Genomic DNA, 27,473 nt, shown 5'->3' with positions numbered 1-27,473 from the left:
TCACTGTGAAAATCGGAGGGCCCTTAATTGTGCTAGATTTACTCTGCCTGTGCTCTATAATGGGAAAAAATGCCTGGATGACAGCACATCTTTCTCCAACACAGATTACTGAATATTCTAAGCACACTGTTGAGACCTACCGCTCTGAACAAAAGACTTCTTTCAAAATATTACTGCTCATTGACCATGTTACCTGGTCACTCATGACCAAGAGCCCTGATGGAGATGGTAAGATTCATGTCGCTTTCATGCCTGCTAACACAATGTCCATTCTGCAGTCCACAGATCAAGAAGTTATTTCAATTCTCAAGCCATATATTCTTTTTTTTTTCTCAAAGATTTTATTTATTTATTTGACAGAGAGATATCACAAGCAGATGAAGAGGCAGGCAGAGAGAGAGAGAGAGAGAGAAGCAGGCTCCCTGCTGAGCAGAGATCCCGATGCGGGACTCGATCCCAAGACCCTGAGATCATGACCTGAGCCAAAGGCAGAGGCTTAACCCACTGAGCCACCCAGGTGCCCCTCAAGCCATATACTCTTAAAGAGTACATTAAATAGCTACCAGAGATAGTGATTTCTCTGACAGATTCCGGGCAAAGTAAATTGAAAACCTTCAGGAAAGGATTCACCATTCTAGGTGCCATGAAGAACACTTGTGATTCATGGACAGAGGTCAAAATATCAACAAGAGCTAAGACTGGAAGAATCTAATTGCAATCTTCATGGAGGACTCTGGGGAGAGGGTTGGGTTTCAAGACTTCAGTGCTGGAATAACTGCAGATGTGGTGGAAACAGAGAACTAGAATTAGATGTGGAGCCTGAAGATGGGAGTGAACTGCAGCAATCTTGTGATGAAACATTAATGGACGAGGAATTATTTCTTACAGATGAGCAAAGAAAGTAGTTTTTTGAGATAGAAACTACTCCTTGTGAAGATCCTGTGAAGACTGTAGAAATGACAACAAATGGGTCAGAATATTACAGAAACTTAGATGATAACATAGCAGTAGGTCTGAGAGGACTGACTCCAGATTTGAAAGAAGTTCTACTGTGCATAAACTGCAAACAGACAGCATCACATGCTACAGAGAAATTGTTTGTGAACGAAGAGTCAACTGATGTGGCAAACTCCACTGCTGTCTTATTTTAAAAAACTGCCACAACCACCCCAGCCTTCAGGACCACCACCCTGATCCATCAGCAGCTGTCAGCACTGAGGCAAGACCCTTCACTAGCAAAAAGACTGACCTGCTGAAAAATCAGATGACAACATATTTTAGCAATAAAGTATTTTTTAATTAAGGCTTATACATTTTTTAGACATAATGCCATCATACACTATTTTAATTGACTATGCTACAATGTAAACATAACCTTTATATGCACAGGAAAACAAACAAACAAAAAATCATCTGACTTGCTTTATTGTGGTATTCATTTTATTGCAGTGATCTGGAGCCAAACCTGCAATGTCTCTGAGGTGTGCCTGCATACAAAAAAAGGGGCCCAAATAATAAATAGTTTTAAATGATTAATTATCCTGGCAATCATAGAAATGTTCAGATAAACAAGATACAATGACATTTTCCACATACAAATAAACAAAGAGTTGTAAAATTAGAATATATGGTGCTAACCAGGATCAAGGATAACATTCCCACACTCTGCTGCTGGGAGTGAAAATTGGCAGTACTTCCAGAACACAATTTGGCAGGAAGTGATAAGTGCCCTGAAACTGCCTCCACTCTAACCCCACAATTCCACTTCCAGAAATTATTACTAGGTAAGAATCACAAATGAGACAAAGGATTTAACTTCAAGAATATTCACACCACAACATTAAAAAGTATACCACTTAAGAGTACTATACATCCCTGCACTACATTGGCAGCTACACACTGTGGCAGGAACTCGCTTGTATTAGTAAGAAGGTAAACAGAAAAGTAATTTGCCACTTGTAACAGAAGTCTTTAAAGTGTTCAGCAATTTCACTTTCTAGGAATATATTCCATGTGAACACAGCTTTCTTTTTAACAGAATACAGAGAAAGAAAAGTTTAAATTAAATGTTCAAAATGAGAAGCATGGTTAAGTATTAAGTATGATAAAATCCATGTCATTAAAATGATTATCAAGCTGTCAATAAGCTTTTCAATCACTTTATATAAAATTGCAAAATGTTCACAATACACTGCAAAGTGGAAAAATACAGATTCCACTATACTGAAGAGAGGGGGAAGAAAGACAAGCTTTCAAAATTAAGGTCTTCAGGGGCACCTGGGTGGCTCAGTGGGTTAAGCCTCTGCCTTCGGCTCAGGTCATGATCTCAGATCTCTGGGATCGAGCCCCACATCGGCCTCTCTGCTCAGTGGGGAGCCTGCTTCCCCACCTCTCTCTGCCTGCCTCTCTGCCTACTTGTGATCACTTTACGTAAAATAAATAACTAAAATCTTAAATAAATAAATAAGGTCTTCAGCTGGATTTTGCTAAAGTGTCTTCCTGGAGCAGTCACTGACATGCAAGCGCCTGGAGTATAAACTAATTTCTCCAAGGTTTTCATGTCTCGAGAAAACATGATTTTTATTTTACACTATGAATGAGACAGAGAACTGAAGTAAAACTGTGTGAAGTCATACATAAATCAGCTTTATGACTCAGGCATCCAACTGCAACCTTCATGGGTGAATTCAAATCCAGACTCCACAGTTTTGCTGCCCCTTTCCTATTACCCCCTGATTCACTGGGTCCCCCTAACTTCACAATTTCTTGTCCTTCTGGACTCATATTCTCTTTATCCTTTTTTAATTCATAAATTAAAGGACTGAACTAAATGACCTCAAAGAGCCTTTTAGATTCTTGGACCCCACTGATTTACCACCAACTGGCACACAAAAAGCACATACATACCTATTTTACTGTGGGGTAAAATTTTACTCACATGTCAACTTAGGGCAGCAAGACTCTTCCCAAGACCTCCTTTTGTTTCACCTCCAAGGTTTTAAGCATAATGCTTTCTTTGAAGGCCCCCCTTAATTTTCCACTGAACCCATTAATAACAGGGTGCCCATCAATTACTTTCTAAGCCATAGTGCTTCTATATTTTACAGCTCTACTTCAGAGATAAAAACCTCACATTGGGAAAAGTAAGTCAAGGCTGGAAAAAACTTCAGGATACAAAAAGATTTTATCAGTCTGGACTATCCAAGCAGATGAAATTTAATAGAGATAAAGGCAAAGTTCAGCACTGTATCTTAAAACTACATGGAAATGACATGGTTTAACAGTAGCAGAGACAAACAGAGCTGTGATTTCAGTTGATGAAAATTTCAGGAAGTCAAGAATATAGGACGGGTTAGGGAAAGACAGTCCTTACCATCTTGTTTTTCTTTTCTTCTTCTTTTTTTTTAACCCAGTGTCAAAATGGAAAAGAGTAATGGTTACTCTCTGCTCTGTAAGGTAACACTATAGGTTGACTACCGTAAGCTGTGCTGAGTCCACTTTAAAAGGGACAACATTAACAAAGTAAATGGAGGGCAGAGGACTAAGAAGCTGATGAAGGGATTTGAAACTGTCAAATAAGAAACATCTGAAGGAAATGGGAATATTTACCCTGTGCAATAGAAGAGCTAGGAAAAGGAGAGCAGTAACTACAGAAGCCCTCAAAGTAAAGCAAAAGAATGAAGTCAGTAGGTAGAGACTTTAGCAAAATGGACAGTATATTACCATGAAAGGGAGATTACCACAGTTAGAAATGCAAGCTCTGTATCACTGAATCCTCTAATTTTCTTTCCTCCAGAAAAGCCAGAAATTTTTATCTGAAATCTCCCCATTTCTGAAAGTCCACTCCTAATTTAAGTTTTTGCATAATCTGGGCAGCCAAATGATATGTATGCAGACCTCTTTTGACAAAGCACACCAGTTTGCAATTTGTGTCTTGGGAAAACATGATGGCTACCTTCCAACATCTGAAAAACTGTCACAAAGAAGAGGCAGAGACATGTTTTACACTGCCCTAAAAGGTGACAATTACAGAGAGGCCAACTGCATGTCAACAAGGGAAAAGAAAACTAGTCTACAAATTCCAATGGGACATATTCAAATGGAGACAGGTCAATAAGTAGTATTGGCCGGGTCAAGAATTCTGCACTTATTACCACTGACCTTGGTCAAAACCTCCCCACATCTCAGTTTTCTTTCTTTTTTTTAAAGATTTATTTATTTATTTATTTAACAGAGAGAAATCACAAGTAGGCAGAGAGGCAGGCAGAGAGAGAGAGAGGAGGAAGCAGGCTCCCTGCTGAGCAGAGAGCCCGATGTGGGACTCGATCCCAGGACCCTGAGATCATGACCTGAGCCGAAGGCAGCAGCTTAACCACTGAGCCACCCAGGCGCCCTCAGTTTTCTTTCTTACCTTCCCTTCCCCTCAAAAGAAGAAACAGTATTAACATTTAGCCGTCTATCTCTCAGAATTACTGTAAAAATCAAAACCCATGTAACAAAAAAAGAAATACATAAAAGTACTCTATAATGGCAAAGAACAATAGTAATTATGACATTATCATAACCTGCCATCGTAAGGTATTTATCTATTTCTTTTATTATACAAGCTAAGGGTATACTCCCAATCTAATTCATTTCCTGCCACAGAATATCAAACATTTGTTGAAAAAAATGTTTAAAGTGTTTTAAAAATGCTAAATGTTGAGAGAACAAAGTTAAAATGATAACAATATAAGAAGATAGGATAACAGAGAAAACAGTCACCAAAGCAAACATCCAGGATGTTAATCATTAACATTACCAACTAGTCTAAAAGGAACTGCACACAACTGAAGGAACACACAAAAGTAAGGACACATGTATGAGGGGCTGATGCACTAGGGCAGACAGTGATAAACTACAGCCAGCTGCCTCTTTTGTAAATAAAGTTACACTAGAACACAAACTGCTCATTCAGTTATGTTTGTACTACTGTATGTATTCATTGTATATATGTATTATGTAGATGCTGCTTTCGCTCTGCAGTAGCAGAGCTGAAGAGCTGCAAAACCTAAAATAGTTATTATTTGGTCCTTTACAGAAAAAATTTACCTACTTTTCTGTAAAAGTACTCTTCGGCTGCAAACCACACAGGTGGCTGAATGATGAGATACCTCATCTTCCTGTGGCTCCATCCCTAGGATTTTACTGGGTCGTTTCGATGCATGTGAGCAAAATCCCAAACTAAACATTAAAGCCTGAGTATAGGGGAAGTAAATGTGCGCTAAATGGAGACCCCATATTCCTCTACACACTCAAGATTACAAAATTTTTAATACTATCTCTCTTCCACCTAGTAACATCACCAAAAAGATGTGAAAAATTCCCCGTGTACAAGGAGTGTGGGACTGATTCAGGCAGGAAAAGATCATGCTACCTCCATCCCTCTTAAGTTCTCAAACTCTCATATGTCTAAGCTCCACTATTTGCATGGAACATACAAATGCATGAAAAATCTTTTGGTTATCCTATCATTATAGGTTTTCAAAGTAGTTACCAAAAATTAAGAGGGAATAAAAATAAAATGGAAATAAATACGCTAACAGAAGTTTTCTGATATAAACTTAATATCCAGCAGAAATAAGCGCAGTTTTAGGACTTCATGGAAGATTCATATTCTTTGGCTCATTCTGAACTTATTACCACATGCAAAGTCGCTCAAATCTCTACCAACGGTAGATTGAGACAGATCTTCATTTTCCTAATACCTGACTCTACCTCTATTTCTGGCAATATTTCCAACCCTCCTCCAGGGCATTACTTGCCAGTCTCACCTCAGATAGGGAACACACACACACACAGCCCTTCCACCATTCTCTCCTGCACCGAGACTTTTCACTCAACAGATAGCCTAGTGCCCAGAGGGAAAGGGCAAGTCCTTATCTAATCCCCACATTCTTCTTACAGCTTCCAACCATCCTTTGAACCTTCCACAGTGTTCTGTAAGTCCACTACTCAGGCTTACTCCATGTCTTATTTCTCTCTAACCTGCTCATTTAAAGTCTTTTTACTCATAGGTTAAAACTCTGAGACCTAATCATTAAGAGGTTCCAACTACATGCCAAACATTTAATGCCAGTTTGTTGGGTTTTTTTCCCCCTAGAAAATGAAGAGAAGGGGCGCCTAGGTGACTCAGTGGGTTAAGCCTCTGCCTTCAGCTCAGGTCATGATCTCAGGGCCCTAGGATTGAGCCCCCCCCCCCCCACCATCGGGCTCTCTGCTCAGAAGGAAGCCTGCTTCCCTTCCTCTCTCTCTGCATGCCTCTCTGCCTACTTGTGATGTCTCTCTGTCAAATAAGGAAATAAAAATCTTAAAAATAAAATAAAATAAAATAAAAATAAAATTTAAAAAAGAAAATGAAGAGAAATATGAAGGAATGAAGACACACTCTTGACAATCATTTGGTTAATAGGCATGCCCCCTGAGACCACAGACCACATCTTCAGGTATTAAATAAATATCTCAAGATTCTAACGATCCACAATTCTAATTCTCCTCCAGAAAGCATTTAAGCGAGTTTCCCACATACTTTTATGTACTTACAATTCCTCCCCCAGAGGTGGAAGATCAGGAAATTCCCACAGGATAAGGTATTTTTAACTCACCAAGTAACAGTTTTAGATGAGGAAATATTTAAGTCCCCCTGCTAAATAAGTTGTTGAGAATGTTTAGCTTTACTCAAGACTATCAAGAACCCACAGGTTACTATCCCAGGCACTTCAGATATACCCTATAATAACTGGATAGAACACCAAAACTAATCTTGAGCAAAACAGGGTAAAATGCTGATAGTCTCCATGATCGCAACACACAAAGATCTTTTAAAAACAAGGAAACATGAGGAGCCCAGCCTTCAAAACTGAAGCTACCTAAATTAGAGCGAAAACAGGACAAAGTGAGGGGAAGAACCGCTAAAGACACCTCTTAAGTAAATCACATAATGCGGGGGGGGGGGGGGGGGGAGGTCATACGCTGTTCTGATTTCCTCCTCCTCTTGCATTGGAGTTGAACTAAGAGGACTTGTCAGAAGCCCTTAAGAATTTGTTAAAAGGAAAGAAAAGAAGTCCAGGCCAACAAATTCGAGTCTTTTAAGAGCTACAGATAACAAAGAGGAACTGAACCACTGGCTCAAAGTGGAGAAGAGATATACACACTATCTGCAGTCTGGCAGCCCTGCCTGATCTTCAAAGCGCTCGGATTCGTCCTGTCCCCTGCAGCGCGCGGGTCGGGTCACCGGCTAAGATTTCAGTAGTGTGGACAGGCACTCCGCAGTCCCTCTCCTGCCCAGGCAGCGTTAGGCCCATCGCTATAGAGCTGGGCCTGGGCGCAAGAGTCTCAGATGCAGAGAACAGCGGCCCCTGGACCCTCGGACAGGAAGTGGCTATTCCGACTGCAGGCTTATGATCAAAGGAGGTGAACCCCTGAAAAGAACCAAAGCAGGAGCAGCTGCAGGCGACTGTGTGTGAACGCGGCGCGAAGCAGATGGTGGGAGTGTGTGCACAGGGAACAAGGGAGGGGGGCAGACCCGGGCTGCCCCTTCGTCCACAGAAGATGCCCTTACCCAAGCAGCTGGACAAACACAGGGGGCAAAGGAAGGGTGGAGGGCTTAGGCAGAAGACGCTGCACAGCCTGAAGACGAGCTTCCAGAAAAAGGGGTGGAGGTGGGTACGCGGCAACCCCAACGGGCTACCAGGGACGCCGGGGAGGAGGGAGGGTCGCGTTGAGAGCCCCCGGAGCCCGGTTACCCCTCCTCGCTGGTGGCTAAGGCCCTGGAGATCCTCCCCCCCAGACCCTCGAGAAGGCTGGGAAGGCCTACTCCGAGGCTGCACGCCCCCGCCGCGAAGGGCGGCAGCCTCCCCGCGGCTCCCGCGGCCCCGGCACTGCCGGACCCGGTCCCTCCCGCCCCCCTGCCCGGTGCCTAGCGCTTGGGGCCAGCCCCCGATCCCTACCACGAGCGCTTCCGGGCCGCCGCCCCCGGCTGCTCCGAGCTCCAGCCGCCGCCGCCGCCGCCGCCAGGAGTCCGACCGGCTTCCAGTTCAGGGACGAGCCGCCGCCGCCTGCGCGAAACTCGGGTACCCCAAAGCCGCTCTCGCCGCCTGCTGTCCGCCTTCCAGGCCGCGCCGGATCCTCCGCTCCCCCTGCCGGCGGGCAGCCATTTCCGACAAGCGACTGCGGAACTTGCCGAAGTGCGCCGGGCCGGAAATGGCCGAACCTGGGCGCTCGGGAGCCCGGGAGGCGGGGGACGGTCGCCACTTTCCGGACTGAGCCCGAAAGGCCGCCAAGGCCTCGGGCTCCGCCGCCGGGCTCGCCTGAGTCCGGGGGCAGCGGCGGCGGCGGCGCCGGGGATTGTGGGAAACGCGCGGCGAAAGCGAGGGCGACGGCGGCCAGCCGGAGGAGCGGGAAGGAAGGACGCGGCGGGCTCCGCTGGGCCCTCAGACCGGCGTCCTACGGATGCCCCTCGCCCCTTAGAAGAACCTACCTACGGAGTGCCGAGAGAATGCCTCCGACAGCTCTGGAACGGGTTCCGACTCCGAGAAGCTCGGCCGCTTCGAGCAGGCCCGGTGAAATCCAAGTCCAAAAATAAACCCAAACCGGTAGAAAAGGCCCTCCTCAAAGAACGGACCGTCCCCAGCAACAGTCTGGAGTTTTGAAACACTTTGAATGTAACAACAAAGAAAAGGCCTGGCAGCTTGGATGCTTAACAAAACAAACAACAACAAAAACCCCCGGGGCTTTACAAAAACAATAGCTTAATCCAATCCTGTAGCAAAATCCACCAAAACTAGGAGGAAAAAGCAATACCGTTTGCAATACTGAAGAGCCAAGCCCTGTGAACCTGCAAGGGCCCCCTATCCTACAGTCAGTCTTAAGAGACCCTCACACCTGCAAAGTCAGCACAGAATCTGAAACAATGGGGGTGGGCGAAGCAACTCTACCAGTCTGAAAAGACCCACCTGATCATTATTGTTAACTCAAGAAGGAGTTTAAACATTATTTAAAATCTGTAAATGGATTCACTATTTTCTTAACATGTTTTTAATCCTCCAGATGGGCAGGGCTTCTGCTCCAAGGTTTCCTGAGCAGGGAACCCAGAACACCCAGAACACACCAGAACCAAGAATAGCGGGGCACCTGGGTGGCTCAATGGGTTAAAACTTCTGCCTTCGGCTGAGGTCATGATCCCAGTGTCTTGGGATCGAGCCCCGCATCGGGCTGTCTGCTCCGCGGAGAGCCTGCTTCCTTCTCTTTCTCTCTCTGCCTGCCTCTCTGCCTACTTGTGATTTCTATCTGTCAAATAAATAAATAAAATTCAAAAGAAAAAAAAGAACCGAGAATAGCTGGGGAGGGCCAGCGGTAGGCTCCTATCCCTGTGCGTGGGTGGTCTGGCACTCTAGCCAAGCTGCATCCCCAGAGACAGCTCCACAGCTGCCATATCCCACCCATACACCCTTCCCGGTAGAGCCCAGGCCCACGCTCTAGCTAGGAGGCCTAGAAAACACTGAAGATTGATTAGTTTCCCACAGGGGACAGTTTGAGCTGAGGATTCCACCCCCCAAAAAACTTTAAGAAACCTAGCAAACTGTTTTCCAGAACACACCCTTCATTCCTCCTTCTGACCCTCCTTTTTCTTCTTTCCTGACACCTTACTCACCCCTATTTCCCTTTTTCCTCCTACCTCACCGTTTTCCTCACCTTTATTACTCTATGCTAGTAGTTTATCACTATGAGCAAATATTCAAAGTCCTACCACTATCATGTATGTACAACAACCTTTCTAACTTTTAACCAGTGTGTTCAGGAAAGGGGGGGAGCAAATTTTTAAAAATCAGAAGCATTCCAGGAAATGAAAATGAGGAAGACTTGCCCAAATAACCCTGAATAATCTAAGGTTGTCTTTTTTTCCTTTCTCTCTCTCTTTTTTTAAACAGCTCATCTTCTTGGCTCTCCTCCAGAGCTCTGTGGCAGCAGGCAGAAGTCTGGCAGTGTGGGAGGAGACAAACAGAAGCCCAGAAGCCATGGTAAGTATTACCAGGTATTGGTTCATCTCCACACAAGAGAGGGCCTGCAGATAGCTGCTACCTAGAGGACTCAGCCTAAATGTCTCCTGCACATCCAAGTGACTTAACACATGGTTTTCCCTATGGTTGATTTCCTTGATGCTGAAGATAGATAAACTTTAAGAAGAAAAATGGCACCCAATGGAAATTTGGTGTCTCGACTTCAGTAGAGCTCTGGGTGCTAACCATCCTCTTACTTTGGATCTTTTGAGCCGGTCCCCTCTCTCGCTTTTTCTTCTTCCTTTCAAACAGTTCCATATTCAGTCTCTCCCTCTGGCTCCTGTTCCTTCTCCTGTCTCCTAAGAGATGTTGTTCCCTGAAAAGTAATGACGGGCCACTTTCTGATTCCTCTCCACAGTCTCTTCGTTGCCAGTGTCAACAGCTCCCTTGCATTGCATGCATGCTCCTCTGAGCAGATTCCTGTCTGAGTCCCTGTCTTCGAGCTGCACTCCAGACATAAGCACACCATCATCATCATCCTATCAATACACGTTTTATGAATACTTAATTGCCAAACAATAAGCTAAACCCTTTGTAGGCATTGTCTCATTTTAACCCTTACAGGGAGCTATCAGTGGGGAACAGAGACTTAAAGAAGCCAAATAAGTACAGTGCCCAAGATCACAGAGTAGGGTACAAAGTACAACAGGAACTCCAAGTCCTCCGAACTCCAAAGCCAGTATTCTTGACCAGAACAATATGACTGTCTCGCCAGGACTTTAAATTTACTATATCCCGCACTGAACTTCTTTACCCCCTCCCCCTTTGCTCTCCTCAAATGTCCCTGTTTATAATGGTGTTACCATTATCTTTCCTAACATAGAAACTCAAAACCTGGCACCATTTTCATTTTTCTCTTCACCCTCACATTAGATCAATTTCTAAGACCTAACAATTTCATGTATAGGATCTCTACCACCTCTTCTCTGCAGTCCCACACTTAGTTCCTTGATCCAAGTCCTCATTATTCCTCTCTTGGGCTGTTGCCTTAACTCTGCAGTTTCTGGCTTGGAAAATACAATCACATTCACAGTAACTGTCCTCAAGAAAGAAAACCAAGGGAGTAAGATATGCAATGAAACTAGTTTACTGATCATCCATATTGTGACCTTTTACAACATTTATTGTCTCTACTTTGCATTTTGGAACTCAATCAAATAGTTTTGCTTTGTTATTTAACTGTCATATATGCAGATCTTTATACGCTTCAAGGAACCCAGTATGCCTTTGGTACCAAAGCAGGAGCCTGTGGGTCTTCTCTCTAGAGCACAGTCACAGGGACTTTGCAGTGCCCAGTCTGCCTCTTTTTGTTCCAGATTTTAAGTTCCTGGAAAAGAGACACGATTGTCCTGGCTTGGGTCCTGTGCTGACCCCTTGATCAATCAGCTTTGGCTAAGCAGCAGGTCAGCCTTGTCTAAATACAGCAATGAGAGCCTCTCCTATAAATACGGCATGTTCCCAGAAAAGGAAAAGGCATACACCACTGTTTATTTGTTTATTCATTCATTCCATCAACAAATAGTTGAGCATTCTCTCCAAATATATGCAGGGTTTTTTGCACGTATGCAAAATGTTTAAAATATAACACTTCCCTCACACCATGAAACTTATAATATAAAAAGATAAGAAATCACCAGATAAAAAGCATAACAATATTCACCCGTAAGAGACCCTCAATTCAATTATATATGTTGGAAAATAATTCAACACACCCTGCATGAGCCTGTGGTGGTAAAAGTAATCAGGAGTAATGTGTGCACGTCAACAAAACAAATTCACAACAGCACCACAAGGAATAGACAGATACAGAAAACAACCTCATGTCCATCAGGGATAGACTAGATCAACAAAGTGTAGTGTACTCACCCAAATGAATACTTTACAGCAATGAGAATGCCCTACAAATATATACAACAATACTGGGGAAGCTCGCAAACAACATTAAGCAAAAGAAGCCAGACAGGAGGAAAGTACCTGGGCTGTGATTCCATTTATGCAGAGTATCAACACAGGCAAAACTAATCTACCCCAAGGAGCAGTGACCAGAAGAGAGTGTGAAAGGAGCTACGTGTGTGCTGGCCACGCTCTGTTTCTTGAGCTGCACGCTGCTTACACCTGTTTTCAGTTTGGCAAAATTCATTAAGTTGTACACTTGTGTTAGTGTCCTTTTCTATATGTATATTATCCTTCAATAAAAAGATTTTTCAAGTAAGTAATTCAGTCCACAACATGGAGCCTTTAAGCACCTTGGAGCTTTGTCACTATGAATATCCCAGCGTTGCCAATACATCACCCTACCCCCACCATTACACCACTTCCTTAGAGACCCTTTGGAAATAGCCACCATTCTTATCTCAGAGCTTCAACCTTTCTAGCCCCAGCTGATCAGACTTCTTCTTATCTGGAAACTTGGGAGCAGGAGTCAAGTGATAAAAGTGCCTCATCTAATAAATTGTATGGATTTGGAGGAAAGGATCTCTGGACATGGGCACAGTGATAAGCCAAGAATGCTGGTCTGCAGAAAATAGAGCCAACACACAGAGTGAAGCAAACAGTCCTGTGGGAGATGGAGAAGCCTCAGAGGTTGCGCACTCTCCAGCTCTGGTCGCATAAATCCCAGGTGTCACTGGGTATCCTTGGGATTGCTCACGTAGCCTTGCTATTGAAAAACAGAAAAAAAGAAAGGCAGGCAGAAAGGCCTTACTTATTTAAGCTAGTGCAAATACGTTTCTGTTTGTGGAATGTATTATCTCATTTAGTCCTAACAACACTACATAGTAAGTACCGTCACGATTCCCATTTCACAACTGAGAAAACAGAAGCCCAGAGAGGTTATGTAACTCGCCCAAATCACACAGCTGGTCAGTGGTGGTGCCAGGATCTGGACCCAAGTACTCTTGACTCCAAAGGCTGAAATCTTAACAACCATATTACACCACATTGCAAGAGAAATGCTGGAGATGGCAATGCGAATTGTATGTTGCATTAATGGATTGAACAAACAGAGGCATCTGATTCTGTTAAATGAGTTCAAATGGTACAAATAATTGAAAGATTGACTGCTTAAGAAGTTGGTATTTATTTCTTTCACAAGGGAATTATACTTTGAGTCATAGATGTTAGAGAAATAGAAAATGCATGGAGTGTGACAGATTATACTAATGAGACTGTGTTGTTACATCAGGAAATTTATTTTATAGATTTCAGGAAAGAACTCCCTTAGAAGATCCTCACTGATGATCTGTTTTTCCCAAAATGTAAATATCCAGGAGAAAGAGGCTTTACTCCTATAGAAGGAGAAATCGATAAAAGTTAACTTCAAGTCATAGAGGGAAAGAGGCGCCCGTGGTCACTTTGCATGATGATGGCTGCCAGACCCACAATCCACTCAGCAAGGCTTCCAGATCAATCACCAGCAAGCCACTGGTGACCCCCAGCAACCTTCAAAAGGTATGATTCAGGAATTATTGGTGAGTTTAAGTCAGATAAGAACTCGTCCTATCTGTAGTGCTTTGATTTTAAAGGAAAGTGCTGACAGCCACTATTCAAGATCTTTTCTAAATATAAATGATTGAGCAGTTTTGTGGCTTATAATTAGAACAATGCATGACAATTCCTAGATTAGAGTTCCAAGGTTACTCTTTTCTTTGGTCCATCAATGCCAAAAAGACAAAAGGTCATCTTCTGAGGCTCCATGGATGGCACTCACTAGCCTGCTAAGTGGCTCACTCTGAAAGTTCTGGCTTTGATGTTATCTTTTAAAAGAGGCTCTTTTTTATCTGGCAAAATCTGAATAGGACAGTTTGCAAATAATTTGTAGTAAGAATACTGAGTTAACATCACCTCTAAAACAGAGCACACATTACTGTCAAAAAAGGATTTGTTGGGGCACTTGGGTAGCTCAGTCAGTTAGGTGTCTGCCTTTGGCTCCAGGCATGATCCTGGGGTCCTGGGATGGAGCCCCATGTCTGGCTCCCTGCTTCCCTGCTCCACAGGGAGCCTGATTCTCCCTCTCTGCCCCACCCCCCATTCATGCTTGCTCTCTCTCTCTTTCAAATAAATAAATAAAATCTTTAAAAAAAAAAAAGGATTTGTTAACTCCTTGCCTCATGTCATAGTACTCACTACCTTCTATGTGGCTGTGAAAAAGAAATTTTGTACTAGTTTCACATTCATTAGGATGCTTAGCCTGGTTCAAACCAGTTATCTACATAAGAAGTGTAATCTGTAATGACGAGTTAACATTTCAAAAATTAGCTGTCATCCCTAAAAATAAAATGTATCTGCCTGTAAGGTCTCTTCTTCCTTCAAGTGCTGTCTCTTCTGTGACTTCTTATTCTCTCCCTACCATGTCAGCATAGCTTTGCAGGGGCAGTCATGTCTGATGATCAGTAAGTATCAAAATGCCATCAAAATTTCCCAAGCTTGTTCCTGGAAGTTCCAAGTAATGATACATATGTTCCCCGCCACAAAAATACAGGTTCCTAACATTTACTCTAAATTATGCTAGTGAGTGCAAAAATGTGCTCAGCTAAACACAGCATGCCTCAACATAGCATGTCTGAGTGTTTGCAGAATTTCGCACAATGAGAGCTGTAACCAGAAAAAAAGAAAAAAAAAAAATTAGGGAGAGCACTGACAGCTGAGTTCCAATGTCACACTATATGCAGCTCTATGACTTCAGGAATGTCCTTACACCAAAAAAGCTACCCATAGATTCAAAAAAGCAAACGCTTGCTATGCTTTCACTTAAAAATACCTCAAGTAAACAAAGCATTCCAATTGAAAATTGGCAAAATGTCAAAGAAGTACTTACAGAACATCAATTAATTTCTTAGTTAGCCAATTTGGTTATAAAATCAAAATTGAAGGGCGCTTGGGTGGCTTAGTGGGTTAAGCCTCTGCCTTCAGCTTAGGTTATGATCTCAGGGTCCCGGGATGGAGCCCTGCATCAGGCTCTCTGCTCAGCGGGGAGGCTGCCTCCCCCTCCCTCTCTGCCTACTTGTGATCTCTCTCTCTCTCTCTGTCAAATAAATAAATAAAATCTTTTAAAAAAATGAAACCAAATGAAAATGTGGTATTTCTAAAAAAAAAAAAAAGAAAATATGATAGTTCTACAAATCCATCAGTTCTGGGGGCCACAATTAACAATCCAAAGCTCACCTCTAAAGGATAGTGTCTGATACGTCATCTCTTTTAAGTAATCTCTACACCCAACATGGGCTTGAACCTACAACCTCCAGATCAAGAGTCACGTGCTATGCCAACTGAGCCAGTCAGTGCCCCCAGAAAGTTCATTTTCTGTAATAAGGGACACAAATAATAACATTGTTATTATTATATCATTATAAAGAAATACACACCTATAAAATGAAGAGGTGATTATTTAGAAAAAGGGTAAATGAGATAAATGATGCAAGTAATCAAAAAATACATTAATTATATGTAAAATATACTAAATATGAAAATATTTTAAAAGTTCAAACAGCACCATGCATTTCTATTACTTTTATGTACATTTAAATATGCTGTAATGTTCACTTTTTATATATTTCCTCTTTAATTAGCTTAAATAATAAACATCTAAATACCAGTAGGAATACAAATTAATAGCAAAAAACACAGAAACTGGTAAGTATTTGTCAGTTCTGTGGCTTCCAGCCTACGAGCAAAATTTTATAAAATTGCTATCTTTACGTATCAGCCATTTCAACTTCTTTTTGCTTTGTTGTGTTCATTCTCATCTCTAAAGGTACTAGAACATTCTATGTCTGTTCTCAGTGGTCCCTGAATGACAGTCTGTGGACCAAGATTAGATAAAATTTTTGTCAGTCCACAGTTCAATGAGAAAAGCAAAGGCAAGTTATTGAGCTTTTAGTAAAGCTAAATTTACTCAATTTAAAGATTGTCCTTTATTTTGAGATTATGTCCCTTCCCCTTTCTTATGTTAAAATTCCTTCTTAGAAAATAAAAATGGTGGTACATGGCAGCTTTTTAAAAATCTTCCCTACATGGGGCGCCTGGGTGGCTCAGTGGATTAAGCCGCTGCCTTCGGCTCAGGTCATGATCTCAGTGTCCTGGGATCGAGCCCCGCATAGGGCTCTTTGCTCAGCGGGAGCCTGCTTCTCTCTCTCTCTCTCTCTGCCTGACTCTCCGCCGACTTGTGATCTCTCTCTCTGTCAAGTAAATAAATAAAATCTTTAAAAAAAAAAAAAATCTTCCCTACATGACAAAATCCTGAGACATACTTATTTTGGTGCCCCCCCCACTAATTATTTGTTATTTTACCAGTTCTAATATTAAAGCCAGAAGTCAGATAACTATCTAACTATACCCTCTTCCTGGCATTTTAAGGTATCAGCCCACGCAGAGATACACACACACACACACACACACACACACACACACACAAAACGTTTTTGGAAAGACTTCTCTGGTAACCAGCCTCCAAAACATCCCCAGCAATCTCTAGCCCTAGTATTGACAGCCTCATGTAGTCCCTGTCCACACTGTACCACAGATGATCTCTGACCAACAGAACAATGCAGAAATGATGGTAAGTCACTCCTGAGATTAAGTTATATAAGGTATTTCAGCTTTCACTGTGGTGGGTTTCTTTCTTCGATCACTCGCTCTGAAAGAAGCTAGAGGCCATGTCATGAGCAACACTGTAGAGAGACCCATGTGGTAAGGAACTGAAGGTTCCTGCCAGCAACCATGTGAATGGGATTGGGAGCAGATCCCCCAGCCCCAGTCTGGCCTTCAAATGATGCAGCCCATGAAAGATCCTGAGCCAGAGCCAGCCAGCTGAGTTGCTCCCGAATTCTTGACCTACAGAAACTGAGAGATAATAACTAGTTATGTGTGTGTGTGTTTTTAAGATTTTATTTATTGATTTGACAGAGAGAGAGAAAGCACAAGTAAGCAGAGAGGCAAGCAGAGGGAGAGAGAGAAGCAGGCTCTCTGCTGACCAGGGAGCCCTATGCGGGGCTCAATGCCAGGACCCTGGAATCACAATCCGAGCCGAAGGCAGCCACCCAACCAACTGAGCCACCCAGGCACCCCACTAGTTGTGTTTTAAATCACTACATTTGAGGTCATTTGTTAGGGGACAACAAACAACTAATGCAACTCCTTTGTCCTTTTTCAGCTGCAAGATGAACAGCTATCTAGGCCCAGAACAATGCTGAAACTGCATGTATGTATTCATGCCTGTGTTGGGGGGATAGAAAGGATCAGCAAGGACTGTGATCTCCATTATCCTGACTTTAGTTTACTTACACTGACTTTTCCCTTCTCTGTTGGTTTTTCTACTTTTCTCATATTGACCAGAGCACTCAGTAAACTGAATAATTCATCTCCAGCCTGAGAATCAATTCTACTCATTTGTAGGCTTAGTTTAAGGAATCATTCTATGTAAATATGGTATTTTATCATAGTTTAGAAACCTGGTAAATTTCTTTGTCAGAATCCCTCACCTTAGTTGTCAGATCTCTCCTAGACCCATTCCTACCTCAACAGAAAAGTACATCTCATATTCACTGAGAAAAGAGAAGCAACACACATAATCCCTTTAAGTTCTCTTCTCCCACATTTAAGCCATCTGTAAGTACTGAGTGAAAAGATTATTGTTTTAGCAGCTGATGCAAAGTTCCTCTCAGGGATAGACAATGCCTTCTAGAGGAATCTACCTCAATATTACACTTGGAGTATGGAAGAAGAAAGCTTGGCTTGTAATAAAACTGTGAAACAAAGAGATTGCTAAACAGATCTGCATTTTAAAAAAGAGGAAGACTATGAAGTCTGGAACAGAGCAAAGGGGAGAGGAAATGGGAGGAGTGAAAGGAGAGCTGGTGCTTAAATAATGGCGTGGGAGCTTGGGGAGAGAGTTCCCGGGAAGGGGGAGCGGAAGTCATGTTTAAAATAGAATCTTCTATTACTGGACTTCACATTGTTTTGTGTTGCTAAGGATATAAAATCCCTGAAGCCTTCAGTAATATCTGACACATGCACAAATGCCTTTTGTGAGTGATTTGGGGGAAATCAAGGAAAAAGATGCAGAGGGGACAGGTCTGAGTTCTACAGCTGGGTCAGCCTGGAACCAAGGAATAGAAACAAGGAAACTGAATTACAAGTGAGATGAAGAATTTAGTGGAAGCAGAAACTCAAAAGCCAAAGAAACCACACGATGAACTTCTAGAAATTAACAAAAATCTTGGAGAAGACACTGACCTTTCGAAGGAAGTCCCAAAGTGGAATGGGAACTTTTTTAAGTAAGCCAGTTTTTCCTCAAATCTCAAAAAAAAAAAAAAATCTACCTTAGCTGACATCTGGTCCATATTCATCGATTCTTCTCTCATCTGTTCTGGCCTTTGACGAAAAAGAGGTGTCCAAAAGTGGGCACTCTGTTTTTTAACATGATCTGATATTCCTCCTTTCTGTGACCTTGCTCCATCAATCATTCCCTTTATACATATAGTCAATATTCTCCTCGCTATTGGGATTCCCCCCACTGCTTATACACAGGCTCCGGCCCCAACTACCACCATCTTGCAACCCTAGATTTGAACTCTGAAAGATTTAGATTTTGAATCCTTGATCTACTGTTAGAAGTATAAACCTTGGGCTTATTACTTAACCTCTATAAATTCTCTTGGCTACAATTTCCTTGTAACAAAATGGGGATAATAATAGCATATACCTCATAGAGGTTATGGGTTAACTTGGTTAATGAGAGTAAATTATCAGCCCAGTGCCTGGCCAATAGTAAGCTCTCTTAGTTAACTGCTGTCATCATCATCATTCACCAGAATTCTCAAGAGTCATCTCTACTCTATGCCCACTCCTCTCCCACCACTCACTCTATAACATCCAGAAGGCTGACTTCCGCCAAGCTACTAAAATTGCTCTCATTATGGTAACCAAAGACTTCCTCATTGAGTAAATGCCAATGAATCTTTTTAGGCCTCCCTTTGCAATTCCTCTTCAGTACTTGGTAGTTCTCATCACCCAGCTTCTTAAAATGGTCCAATCCTGGCTTCTCATCACATCACTCTCTCACCACACTTTCTCTTTTCTCCCACTGACTCTTCTTTCCCCACCACCTTTAAATGAAGGTGTACCAAGAATTCTGCCCTTCACCATCTTCTGTTTTTATTCAGCACTCTTCTGGCTATATGCGTTCATGACTTAAGCAGCCACATTTCTACCCTAATCAAGACCCTCCCAAGCTCTTGAGCCAAACTGCCCACTAAGTATCTTGCCCTAAGTATTTCATATACCCAGCCACCCAAACCACATTTATAGCTACTGTTATCACAATCACCATTTTCTCTGACCTCCCCAGTTCTTTCCCTTCCCTAGTAGTCATTTTCATGACTAACACCAGCTGGGATCCTTCTTGTCTCCATTCCTCATGACCTCACTGTAGTTCTGAGTGAGCCTTAGAGTCACATGGGCCTGGGTCCAAATATTAACTAAAATAGTTCTGGGCCAAATTACTTAACCTCTCTGACCTCTGGTTTTGGTGATAGTGAAATGAGATATCACATGCAAAATGGCCAGCACACAGTAGGAATTCAGCAAACATTCCCCTCCACCCCTTCCTTCGGGTCTCTTCACCAGCTGTTTCAGTGCATTACCCTCCTATTTTGTTTCTCTTGCCCCTTCCTCCTCCACAGTGCCCTAGAGTTAATCTTCCTAAAGAAAATGAATGTGATACTACTATCTCTTTGCTTAAAAAATCTTCAACATTTTCTTTTTTCTTATGGAACAAAGTCCAAATTCCTTAACATGGTAAGTTCCAACTGGCTTTCTTGTCCCTTCTCCTCCAGACCAGTTACTCTAAGATATTGGCGAGTCACCAACTATTTCATGTACATACTGGTTTACATCTCTGCACATTCGGAGCCCTCTGGCTATAATTCCCTTCCCATGCCCAAGTTCTTCTGTCCAACAGGCAAGCTTCTTCACCCCCTTCAAGACCTACCCGAAAAGCTGTCAATTATATGACAACAAAAGCTCAGTCACCAAAGACAGAAGTTTCTACAAAGCAAAGAAAACAATCAATAAAATGAAAAGGCAATCTACAGGTTAGGAGAAAATATTTGCAAACCATATAACTGATAAGTGTTAATATCTAAAATATATAAAGAACACCTGTAACTCAGGGGGGGGGGGAGGCGGGGAAACAAAACAACCCAATTAAAAACTGAGAATAATCCTGAACAGACATTTTTCCAAAGATGATATACAAATGGTCAGCAAGTACAAAAAAGGTGCTCACCATCACTAATCATTGGGGAAATGCTTATCAAAACCATAATGAGATATCACCTCATACTTGCTAGGATCACTATTATCAAAAAGATAAGAGATAACAAGTGTTGGCAAGGTGTAGAGAAACGGGAACCTTTGTACACTGTTGGTGGTAATATAATTTTGGGGTACAGACATTTTGGAAAGCAGTATGGAGGTTGCCACTCCCCACTCAAAAGAACTATTCCTTAGAAACAAAACTACCGGGAAGCCTGGGTGGCTCAGTCGGTTAAGTGTCCAACTCTTGATCTCAGCTCAGGTCTTGATCTCAGGGTTGTGAGTTCAAGCCCTGTGTTGGGCTCCACGCTTGGTGTGGAGCCTACTTTAAAGAAATTATTCAGTTAAATTGAATCAAAAATCAAATTAAATTTAAAAAATCAGAACTACCGCAGGATCCAGCAATGCCTAGTCTGGGTATATATCCAAAAGAACTGAAGTGCAGGTACCTAGAAGAGATATCTGCACTCCCATGCTCATGGCAACATTACTCAATAGCCAAGATAGGGGGAAAACCTTAATTATCCATCCATGAACAAATGCATTAAAAAGTAGAGATGTATATATATATATATATATATATATATATATATATGCCACAGTTGTATTATATGTGTGTCTATGTGTACACACACACACATACACACACACAGACATGCACAAACAATAAAATATTATTCAGCCTTAAAAAAGAAAGAAATCCTGCCATTTGTGACAACCAGGATGAACCTGAAGGACATTAAACTGAGTGAAATAAGCCAGATGCAGAAAGAAAAACACTGCATGACCTTACTTACATGTAGAATCTAAACAAGTCAAATACATAGAAGCAGAGAGTAGAATGGTGGCTGCCAGGGGTGCTAGGGGTGGAGGAAGTGGAGAGATGTTGGTCAAAGGCCACAAAGTTGCAGTTATGCAAGAGGAATAAGTGTACAGATGTAATGTACAGCATAATGACTATAGTCAATAATACTGGATGTGAATACTGGAAATTTGCTAACAGGTTAGATTTTTTAAAAAAATATTTTATTTATTTATTTGACAGAGAGAGATCACAGTAGACAGAGAGGCAGGCAGAGAGAGAGAGAGAGAGGGAAGCAGGCTCCCTGCTGAGCAGAGAGCCCGATGCAGGACTCGATCCTGGGACCCTGAGATCATGACCTGAGCCGAAGGCAGCGGCTTAATCCACTGAGCCACCCAGGTGCCCCACTAACAGGTTAGATTTGAGGCGCTGTCACCACAAAAAAGAAAAAAATGGTAACTCTTTTCAGGTGAAGAAGTGGATCTGTTAATTAGCCTGACTGCAATAATCCTTTTACTATGAATATACACACAAAATCATGTTATATACCTTAAATGTATAAGTTTTTTAATCTAAGCTGTCATTACAAAGGTGACACTTTTTCTTTACTGGTTCAGAATTTTAAAAAACAACAACAACAAACACAACTATTCTAGGGGGTGGGTGGCTGGCTCAGTTGGTGGAGCATGTGACTCTTGATTTTGGGATTGTGAGTTAGCCCCATATTGGGTGTAGAGCTTACTTTAAAAAAAAAAAAAAAAAAAAAACTATTCTGTACACACAACACACACACACAAACACACACCAAACACACAAAAAGGGAGAAGGAGAGAGGAAGAAAGAATGATAATGTGGATGTAGCACATGTCAAAAATTGGTGAATCTGGGTAAGAATCATTTGGAATGGGGTGCCTGGGTGGCTCAGTCGTTGGGCGTCTGCCTTTGGCTCAAGTCATGATCCCACAGTCCTGGGATCAAGCCCCACACCAGGCTCCCTGCTCAGCTGGAAGCCTGCTTCTCCCTCTTCCACTCCCCCTGCTTGTGTTCCCTCTCTCGCTGTGTCTCTCTCTGTCAAATAAATAAATAAAATCTTAGGGAAAAAAAATCATTTGCAACTTACAAAAAAGTTGCAAAACTCCATATAATTCTGGCTTTTATGTAAGTTTGAAATTATTTCAAAAGAGAAAAAGAAGAAATCATGAAGCAATCTAACCAGGTGGTAACAATCAAACAAACCCAAGTCGAGGAACATTTCACCAAACAACTGGCCTAGATTCTAAAAATGTCAATGTTGTGAAAAAAGAGAGGAAGCCAAGAGGGAAGGAGGGAGGTGGGGGCTGGGCTGAGGAAATACCAGAGATCAAAGGAGACTAAAGAAACATGACAACGAAATGCAATGTGTAACCCCGGGTTGGATGTTAAATTGGAAAAAAATTGCTAAAAAACACATTATAGAAACAGGTGGTGAAACTTGAAAATGGACTGTTTATTATAGAATAGCATTATAGTATTATTAAATTTCCTGAATTTAAAAATTGCACTGTATGAGTATGTAAGAGAATGTTCTTGTTCTTAAGAGATATATCCTGAGGGATTTAGGGAGAAATTATGGTAATGTCTGCAACTTTATTTTGTTTCAGCAAAATTCATAGTAACAACTAAAATGCAAGTATTGAAAGAGAGTGTAGCAAAATGTTAACAACTGGTGAATTTGAGTTAATGTTCCCTTTCTTACAACTTTTCCATGTTTGAATTTTTTTAAATAAACAGTTTTTTAAAAAGCTATCTTATTTTAAAAAGCTATCTTATTTAAAATCTTTTCCCCCTCTCCCAGATAGAATTGATGCTGCCTCCTCTAAGCTGCTATAAATGTTTTAATTTTAACTTGAAAATGCTCAGATTGGGTTGTAATTATTTATATAGGCATTTGGCTTATTCCATTAGATTGAGAGCTTCTTGGGGCAGGAACTAAAATTGCCTTTTGGAAATTAAAAATGGCAGAAGTATTTTAATTCAGGGCCATTTTATTTGCTGGCATGGTATTAGTAGAGTACTCTAACACTACATTTAGCTCAGGGCCAAACACGGCTGGACATTCCTGAGTGGAGAACCAGAACAGAGCATAGGAAAGTGCTGGAGTTCATCTACAACATAAATCCCTTTAGGAGACTTCTGCTGACTGAGCTGGGCAGCCCTCTTGTCCCAGGCAGATACACCAGGGTGCTCTATGTTTGAGGTAGAGTCCCATGAAAGTGGAGCCAGATTGCCTCTAATACCTGGAACACACCCACCCACATATCTGCCTTATCACTTCCAACACGTGTGTAACAAGAGAGCAGCCCCATCCTCAGCTGGCCATGGGGCTAATTATAAAACCCATGCATCAGAGGATCAAACTATTGGAAAGGGGAGACCATGCTTTTCCCATCTCCCCAGTGCTTGCTTTGATCAAGAATATAGGAAACTGTCTTTCTCCATAGTACAAAGAGGAGAGCTTCTAACCTTCTCTCTGCCCACTTCCCTTACTTGCTCAAGGAAAACACAAATTACTTCTATGATGGACGAGACCGTGTACAGGGTCATTATGCACACACTACCCAAGGGCCATGTGTTCTCTCCTCATGCAGCGGCAGGTAAAGCCGGTTCCAATGACCTTGCCTATGTCCAGGGGGACAGTTCAGGTCCTGGAGGAAGAAACAAGAAGCCAGTGTTGGCCTCGGGTGCAAGCCACATTGTCCAAACCAGCTTTAGCAACATGAAAGGTGGTATTTCAGTCCCAGCCTGTTTCTTCTAACTGTATCGTTTTGGTTGATATAGCACTTAGAAAAGAAAGGGGCATGAAGGTCCTCTCTGAATCCCCACAGTATTTTACTAATCTTTGGATCTCAGTGGTGGCTTGTTTTATGAGAAGCCCTCAATAAATCGTTGTTGTCTAGAACTCAGACAATGTGACACGCACGCAGGCATATGACGGCTCACAGCTATCCTTGTGGTGGGGGTTGTGTTTTTCATCGTACAAAGTGGTTTTTGAAGCTTTTCTAGTTTGAGGGCTCGGAGGCTACAAGGAAGCAGGCTTTCGTCAGTAGAAGAGAGACAGCTGCGTCTCTCTGCTTCACTGTGATTGCAGTACCGGGCTGTGATAGCCCAGGGGAGCTGTCAAGCAGCTCTTGATGGCAATTCTAGCAAGAAGGTGGTAGAAACCCAATTTTAGCAATAATGATCAAACAGGTTTTGAAATTTTCCTTTATCCTTGAAACGCCTTGTGTTGCTGAAAGTCTATTCATTACTGATCATTCATCTGTAGCAAGTCATCTCTTTATGTATCCGTGCACGGAAGTGACAGCGCAGGGAGGATTTTGACAGAGAGATAAAGGCTCCTAGGCATGGTGGGGGAGCCAGAAAGGTAAAAGTGAACAGCAGCTCTAGGAGGCAGGTGATGGAAACACAACAGAGGAAGGAGAAGCCACGAGAAAGTCCTCTTACTTGAAGGGGGCTTTGGTTTTAAAAGTGGACACCACAGTCCTTTAATATGCTTACTGGGACCGTCTCTGGTACCTCCATCTTCTTTTGGGTTCACTCCCCTGATCTCATCCACGAATCACTGCTTTTCTCTCCAGAATGTCCAACTTCTCCCATCTCTCGCCTCAACTTATAAATGTGCCCAAGGTTCTTACATCCCCAGAAGTCTCAATACCCTCCAATGACCACTCTCTTGCCTCCTCATTGTGCATTCTAGTGCCCCCCCAAAGCTTGGCTTGTGGCCAGCAGTATCAACAATGCATGGAAGGACATTCAAGGTTCGATCCTCAGGTCCACCCCAGACCTACTGACTCAGAATCCCCACAGGTGTGGGTGCAAGGTCTTGTGCTTTACGTTGAGGCTCTCCAGGCGATTCGGAGGCACAGCTGAGTTTGTCAAGTGCTTGCTGCCGGTCTGCCATGGCTCTGCTTCCTCACCATTTGGGGACGCCTTCTTCTGTCCCTTCAAAGTTTTTCTCCAAGGCTCTGTCCTGGTCTCTTCTTTTCTTGAGTTATATCCTTTCTCTTAGTGATCTCAGCCATCTGAAGAGTGATTTAGTTATTTGAACACAGGTGTGCATAAACTTGAGAATTACTCCATCCCTGGCCTCCTCTCTGAGCCTCCATCATGTCCAGCTGCCTTCTGGACCTTTCTACCAAAATGTGGCACTGTTTTCTAAACTTGGTCTGTCTAAAACAAACCCAGTATCTCCTCCTACACCCACTCTGCATCTGTTTTAACACACTGGGTTGTAGGGTAGCACTACCACCCACGTAGTCACCTTGAACTCCTCAGCAGCCTGCTTCCTTTCACCCACCCCTGGCCGGTCTCCAAGCACAGCTCCACACCCACCACTTCCCCAGCCTGCACCCTGTCAATGCCCATCTTCACAAATCAGTCCAACCCATCACCTCACTTAAATCCCTTTCATGAATCCCGACTGTTTATCTAATAACTTCTAAGCCCCTTACCCTGGCCTCATCTCCAAACATACATCCCATCCATTCTCCCCTTCATCAACACACAAGTATTTCAGTAATAGTAAATGACCCCTTGTTTTTGGAATGGCCTGTGCTGCTTCACAAGCTTGTGTCTTGGCACCTACTGGTACCTGATTCTGATATACCCTTCCTTCTGTATGTCTTCCCACCTCACCTGATCTTCCTGGCAAACTCCTATTCAACCCCTAAAACCCCATTCCAAGGTCAAATCCTCTGTGAAGTCTTCCTTACACTATATATAGAGTACTTACTAATGTGTGTCCCCTCAATAAGACTAGATCACCTTGATGGCTGGAAGCCTGTCTTATTTGCCTTTGTATAAATAGCACCAAGCTCATGCTCTAATATCGAGAGTGTTTTAAAGATTTTTTTTTTTAATTTATTTAACAGACAGAGGCCACAAGCAGGCAGAGAGGCAGGCAGAGAGAGAGGGGGAAGCAGGCTCCCTGCTCAGCAGAGAGCCTGATGCGGGGCTCCATCCCAGGACCTGGGACCATGACCCGAGCCGAAGGCAGAGGCTTAACCCACTGAGCCACCCAGGCGCCCCTTGAGAGTGTTTTAAAAAACATTTTTTTCTCCCTTAGGTTGATTCATTCACCCAAAAAAAATCCACTGAACAGGGGCGCCTGGGTGGCTCAGTGGGTTAAGCCTTTGCCTCTCTGCCTACTTGTGATCTCTGTTAAATAAATAAATAAAAATCTTAAAAAAAAAAAATCCACTGAACATATATCATTCAAGGAGCACCATGGATACAATGGGCAAGACAAAAACTCTCGGCCCTCTAAGAATTTATCATCCAGTAAGGAAGCTAACAAGTAAGCCAATAATTTTAACAGTGTACTCAGTGCTACACATGAGGGATAAGCTTAGGGAGTTATGTGGGATGACACCTAAATTAGTCTTGAGGTAATCTTATTGTATGCCCTTGGTAATACAGGCAGTCTTCGGATCTGCAAGGAAAAATGATCATATATATTTTTAAAAGAATATCACAGTATCAAATTGTTAATGTTCCTGCCAATAACAGGCATATTTGTCCTTCTTGAGTAGATCTCCCTCCTTCTGCTTAAGTCTGAAGAGGGAAGACGTGAAAATAACTCTCCACATGCTTTTCTCGTTGGCAGCTGCCATGCAGGTGAACGAGAGCCCCTCAACAGCTTTTCTTTCCAATAGGACTGAAGAAGCAGGAAGACCTCTGGTGGTTGACTGACACTGTGCATCCCATCACTACCCACCCCCACCCCCACCGTTTCATGAGCTTCTTGAACCTAACCTTCAGAAGCTCTGTCAGCCGGCAGAGGTAAGACAATGCTAAAAAGGCATAACGTCAACAACAAATCCGCCTGCGTATGTCTCTTCTCCCTCATCCATTTCCCACCATTTGAGCCACAGGAAGTGCAACCTGTGTTTCGTGACTAAAGGACATCAAGCTATGACAAATTCTATTTGTGGATGATCCTGCCTTCTTCAAACTGACAGCCAATAAAAACATATGAAAGAACAACATATCAATAAACTGAGCAAGGCTTATATTCACCATACAGTCATGACAGTATCTGCTTCGTGGGCGCCTCGGTGGCTCAGTGGGTTAAGCGTCTGCCTTGGGGTCAGGTCATGACTCCAGGGTCCTGAGATCAAGCCCTGCATCAGGCTCGCAGCTCAGTGGGGGAAGCCTGTTTCTCTCTCTTCTACCTCCCTGCTCGTCTTCCTGCTCTCGCTGTTTCTCTCTCTCTCTCTCTC

General features: G+C 42.7%; 1 protein-coding gene and 1 long non-coding RNA gene across 10 annotated transcripts in view; one reads left to right on the top strand and one right to left on the bottom strand.

Moving 5' to 3' along the window:
• Positions 1 to 27,473, bottom strand: part of EXTL3 (exostosin like glycosyltransferase 3) — a 142,558-nt gene that overhangs the window by 75,132 nt on the left and 39,953 nt on the right. The window contains exon 1 of one of the 9 annotated variants that reach the window (XM_082726867.1): positions 7,989 to 9,359. The exons of 6 other annotated variants lie outside the window; for them this stretch is intronic. The gene's annotated coding sequence lies outside the window, so the exon portion shown is untranslated. Of the gene's footprint in view, positions 1 to 7,988; positions 9,360 to 27,473 lie in introns of those variants that run through there. 2 more of the 9 variants (XM_082726872.1, XM_082726875.1) reach the window with 2 other exon arrangements.
• Positions 545 to 27,473, top strand: LOC309862711. Its single transcript, XR_014310669.1, has 5 exons — positions 545 to 4,187; positions 4,399 to 7,700; positions 9,969 to 10,058; positions 17,248 to 17,295; positions 26,907 to 27,473. It is a non-coding gene; the product is annotated as an uncharacterized lncRNA (long non-coding RNA).

This window comes from Mustela nivalis, assembly GCF_964662115.1.
Source record: "Mustela nivalis genome assembly, chromosome: 4".
In the NCBI taxonomy this organism is placed as follows: Eukaryota; Metazoa; Chordata; class Mammalia; order Carnivora; family Mustelidae; genus Mustela; species Mustela nivalis.
Note: the sequence above shows the minus strand (reverse complement) of the source record. Positions and strands in the feature narration are given on the sequence as shown.